The sequence below is a fragment of the Callorhinus ursinus genome, unplaced genomic scaffold (genome assembly GCF_003265705.2).
Source record: "Callorhinus ursinus isolate GAN/ISIS: 27379988/994484 unplaced genomic scaffold, GSC_fseal_2.0 scaffold49, whole genome shotgun sequence".
NCBI lineage: Eukaryota > Metazoa > Chordata > Mammalia > Carnivora > Otariidae > Callorhinus > Callorhinus ursinus.
Genome location: NW_027397111.1, coordinates 4,144,740 through 4,150,739, shown reverse-complemented (window position 1 = coordinate 4,150,739; position 6,000 = coordinate 4,144,740).

Below are 6,000 nucleotides of genomic sequence, written 5' to 3'. Positions count from 1 at the left end.
TGGGGCCTTGAAGAAGAGATAGGATCCATGCATGAAGAGATAATAGGAAAGGACTTTTTTTTTTTTTAAGTAAACTCATTGCCCAACATGGAGCTCAAATTCATAACCCAGAGACTGAGCCAGCTAGATGCCCCAGGAAAGGACATTCCTATGGAGAGATCAACAAAGGCATATAAATGGCCAAGCTGTGTATGTAGTAGGGGTGACAATGAGCCATTCAAAAGAATGAATAGGAAGTTTGTTTTTTGTTTTTTGTTTCTTAACACCAAGAAAATGTTTTAGACTACAGAAACAATGGTTATAGTACATAATATTCATGAGCAGAAAAATATGCCATACTATAAGTACTTACAAAGTTACAAACCATTTGCTCCCTTTACATTTTCCATATTTTCAGTTCATATATGAAGATGATCAGATTTACCATTTCGGGAAGAGGGGAGAAAACATGTATTTATCATCAGCTAGATGTACTCACTATATGCACTATATACATATGCATGTATATGCAAGGCCGGGTGACCAGAAGTGCCATTGTAGGAAGTAATGTAAGAAAAGTAGAATGGAATTGGGACATAAGGGCCTGGGATGTTAGGTTAAAGGAGGGGTCTGCAAACTCTGTAACTTGTGAGCTTGCAATACGATAAAATCTCAGAATTTTCACAGCTTTTGACAAATCCTATTAGGCTTTTTTTTTTGTAGAGACTGACATGGTGATCCAAAAATTTACATCCAAAGCAAAAGTCTTAGAATATGAATATGAGCATTCTTGCTAGCTATCTCTAAATACATAAATACTTCAAAAAAAAGTCCTAGACATGATACCAAAGACAAGTTATTAAAAAAATTGACAAATTTAATTACTAAATTTAATCAGTAAAATTTAAAATTCTTGAGCTTCAAAAGACAGCATTAAAAGAATTAAAAGACAAACCACAGATTGAAAGGCAATGTTTGAAATCATAGAAGGGACTTATATCCATAATATGTAAAGAATTCTTACAACTCAATAAGACAATCCAATTAAAAAACAGCAAAAGACTTGCATAGACATTTCTATGAAGATATAGAAATGGCTAATACACACAGGAAAAGGTGCTAAGTGTCATTAGTCATTAAGTAAATGTAAGTTAAAACCACAGTGATTTAAGATACCACCACATATCTGGAATGGCTATTATAAAAAATCAGACAATGACAAATGTAGATAAAGATAGCGATAAACTTGAACCTTCATACATTGCCAATGTGAACTTAAAATATTAAAACCATTTTGGAAAACAGTAGTTTTTTAAAGTTAAATATAAACTTACCATACTATCCAGCAACTTCAACCCTAGGAATCTACCCAAGAGAAATGAAAAAGTCTGTCCACACAAAAATTTATGTGTGCTGTTCATAGCAGCATTATCCATAGTAGCCAAAAACTAAAAATAATGAATTGGTGAATAGATAAATGTGCTATATTCATACAATGGAGTACCCTTTGGCAATAAAAAGGAATGACATACTAATATGTACTACAACATAGATAAATCTCAAAAACAGTGAAAAGTCAGATGCAAAAGACTATATATTGTATAATTTCATTGAGATGAATTGTCTAGAAGAGGCAAATTTATGAAAGACACAAAGCTGATCCATGATTGTGGGGGCTAGGAGTGGGAGCATGGATTGACTACAAATAAGCTCAAAGAAACTTACTGAAGTGATGGTAATCTTCTAAAATGGGATGGGTGATAGTTGCACAATTCTATAAATACTAAATATCACTGCATTCAATAGGTGGATTTTATGTAGGATATACCTTAATAAAGCTGTAAAAAGGAAAAAAGACTTTAATGCTATTGGATTGGATACCTCAATTAATTCTTTGGATCCCATTTTTTTGGTAATCACCCTGTTTTAGTTTTCTTTAAAAAAGACTTCTTTTTTTTTTTTTAAAGAATTTATTTATTTATTTGACAGGGAGAGACACAGCCAGAGAGGGAACACAAGCAGGGGGAGTGGGAGAGGGAGAAGCAGGCTTCCCTCTGAGCAGGGAGCCCGATGTGGGACTCGATCCCAGGACTCTGGGATCATGACCTGAGCCGAAGGCAGATGCTTAATGACTGAGCCACCCAGGCACCCTTTAAAAAAGACTTCTGAAACTCATACAATTTAATGGAAAAAGATATATAATCCAATTTAAAAATGGGCAAAGGACTTTAACAGACATTTTGCAAAAGGAAACCTACTTGGAGCAGCTGGGTGGCGCAGTCTGTTAAGCATCTGATCTTGGTTTTGGCTGAGGTTGTGATCTCAGGGTAGTGAGATTGAGCCCTGTGTGTGTTAGGCTCCACACTCACGCAGAGTTTGCTTAAGATTCTCTCTCCCTCTCCTGCTGCCCCTCTCCCTGCTTGCACTCTCTCTCTCTAATAAATAAATAAAACTTAAAAAAAAAAAAAGGGAGACCTGCCTTAGTATATACAGCTCACAGATATATGAAAAGGTGCTCAACATCAGGGGAGTGAATGAAAATCAAAACCACATTGAGATGTCACCTCACACCAGTTAGAATGGCTATTATCAAAAAGGCAGAAGGTAACAAGTGTTGGTGAGGATGTGGAGAAAAGGGAACTCTTGTACACTGTTGGTGGGAATGTAAATTGGTACAGCCACTGTGGAAAACAGTATGAAGGTTCCTCAAAAAATTAAAAATAGAACTACCATATGATCGAGCAATGCCCACTGCTAGGTGTATATTCAATGAAGTCAGGATCTTGAAGAGATATCTTCACTCACTCCCATGTTAGGTGCAGCATTTTCACAATAGCCAAGATATGGAAACAACTGAAATATCCATCAACAGAAAATAAAGAAAATATTATATATTACATATACACATACAATAGAATATTATACAGCCTTTAAAAAGAAGGAAATCCTGCCATTGTGACAACATGGATATATTTGTATGTCTATGTTATCTATAGACATACAGATATATCCATATAAGGAATTCCATATGTATGGAATTGTGGCAGAGATGTCTAGCTTGTCACCAAAAACCTGTGCTTTCCTAGTATAGTTGTCACTGAAAAGTATCTACCTAGCCAGAAACTACATTTTCCAACTTCCCTGTTCCACCCCACTTTACAATATTAGGTGTAGTTACGTGACTATGTTATAGTCAATGGGATGTGAAGAGATGATGTCACCTTTCCACTCCTAGCTGGTAAAAACTTCCCACATGACATTCCTACCTTTTTTACTTCCAGCTAACTGGAGACAACCCCAGCATTAACCATGGTAGAATTAGAGGCCCTAGCCACTATGTTGACCTGTTAACCTGCCTAGTAATATAATATTCCAGTAATGTTATATGAATAAGAAATAGATAGGAGTCCAAGATGGCAGAGGAGTAGGAGAACTTAATTTCATCTGGTCCCAGGAATTCAGCTGGATAGGGATCAAACAATCCTGAACACCAACGAACTCAACTGGAGATGGAAGAAAAGAATAGCAGCAACTCTACGAACAGAAAAGTGAGCACTTTCTGGAAGGTAGGACGTGCGGAGAAGTGAATCCAAGGCGATATTCGGGAAGATAGGGCGGCGGGAAGCCTCCATCAGCCGCTTCTGGCAAGTGATAGAGCAGCAGAGCACAAAATCGGAACTTTGAGAAGTCTGCTCCGCTGAGGGATGTCGCTCCAGTGGCTAAGCGGGGTGGGGGGGGTGGAACCCTCGCTGGGACAGTGTGGTCTCAGGACCCTCGGGGTCACAGAAAGACTGGGGATGCCTGAGTGCGGCAGAGTTCCCAGGTATCATAGCAGGGAACCGGCTACAAAGAGCTGAGGAGTTGGCTCTCAGCTCAGGGTTGCCATAAGCCGTGATCCACAGCACATCCCCTCTTCGAGCAGGGACCCAACAAGCGGCAGATCTGGGGAGACGGCCCCTTCCTCCCCTGGGAGGAGCGGCGTGGGAGCGCACCACAGGGATCTGCTGGGTTTGGAGACTCCACACCGAGTGGGGTGCCAGAGATAGAAACACTCGGTCACAGGCCGGGTGAGCACGGAGTGTCGCTGGAGACCAGGGAGACAGGAGTGACTGACTGCTTTTCTCTGGGGGCACACTGAGGAGCGGGGTCCCGGGTTCTCAGCTCCTCCAGGGCAGAGATTGGGAGGCCGCCATTTTCACTCTCGTCCTCCAAAGCTGAATGGAAAGCTTGCAGGGAACAAAAGCTCCCAAGAGCAAACCAGAGCAGATTACTGAGCCCAGACCAACAAGGGTGGGGCAATTCCGCCTCCGGCAAAAACATTTGGGAACCACGGCAACGGGTCCCTTCCCCAGAAGATCAGCAAGAACAGCCAGCCAAGACCAAGTTTACTGATCAATGAGAACGGCAGAACTCCAGCGCTGGGGGAATACAGCACATAGAATTCATGGCTTTTCCCCCCATGATTCTTTAGTCTCAACTTTAATTTTTGTTTTAATTTTTTTCCTTCCTTTTTCAACCAATTTCTTATTTTTTTAAAAAGATTTTATTTATTTATTTGATAGAGAGCTACAGAGAACACGAGTGGGGAGGAGAGGGAGAAGCAGGCTCCCCATCGAGCAGGGAGCCCAATATGGGACTTGATCCCAGGATCCTGGGATCACGATCTGAGCCAAAGGCAGATGCTTAACCAACTGAGCCACCCAGGTGCCCCAATTTCTTATTTTATCAATTCCTTATTTAAATCTTTTTTAATTTTCATTTTTACAGTTACATTCTATCCCTTCACTGTATTTAATCTTATTTTTGCATATATATAAGTTTTTCTGTGTTTACAATTTTGGGATGCAGTTTCTTCTAACAGACCAAAATACACACAAAATCTAGTGTATGGCTCTGTTCCAGTTACCTATCTGATCATATTCTCTCTTTTTTTTCTTCCTTTTTGTTTTTTGGGGCTTTTTGTTTGTTTGTTTGTTTTGTTAAAGTCTTTTTTAATTTTCATCTTTATAATTACATTCTATCCTTTCAATGTATTTAATTTAGTTTTGTATATATAAGTTTTTCTTTCTTCACAATTTTGAGTTGTATTTCATTCTAACAAACTAACCAAAATACACTCAGGAGATAATGTATTGCTCTGTTCTGTTTACCTGTCTGTTTATATCCCTTCCTTTTTGTTGTTGTTGTTGTTGTTGTTTCTCTTTTGTTTTTCCTTGTCTTTTAATTTCCATTTTTACAGTTACATTCTATCCTCTCACTGCATTTAATTTTATATTTGTACATATAAAAGTTTTTCTTTCTTTATAATTTTGGGGTCTAGTTTTCTAAAAAACAGACCAAAATATACACAGAATCCAGTGTATTGCTCTATTCTGCTCACATGTCTGATTATATTCTCTCTTTTTTTTCCTTTTTTTCCCCCGGTTTCAGGTCTCTTCTGATTTGTTTAGTGTATATTTCTCTGAGGTCATTGTTGTCATTTTAGTATTTTGTTCTCTTGTTCATCTATTTTTCTCAGACAGAATGACAAGATGGAAAAACTCACCTCAAAAAAGAGAACAAGAGGAAGTACTGACTGCCAGGGACCTAATCAGTATGGACATAAGTAAGATGTCAAAACTAGAGTTCAAAAGAATAATGATTATAAAGATACTAGCTGAGCTTGAAAAAAGCATAGAAGACACTAGAGAATCCCATTCTGAAGAAATAAAAGAACTAAAATCTAACCAAGTCGAAATCAAAAAGGCTATTAATGAGATGCAATAAAAAATGGAGTCTCACTGCTAGAATAAATGAAGTAGAAGAGAGAATTAGTGATATAGAAGACCAAATGATGGAGAATAAAAAAAGCTGAGGAAAAGAGAAATAAACAACTACTGGATCACAAGGAGAGAATTTGAGAGATAAGTGATACCATACAGGGAAACAACATTAGAATAATTGGGGTCCCAGAAGAAGAAGAAAGAGAGGGAGGGGCAGAAGGTATATCAGAGCAAATTATAGCAGAGAACTTCCCTAATC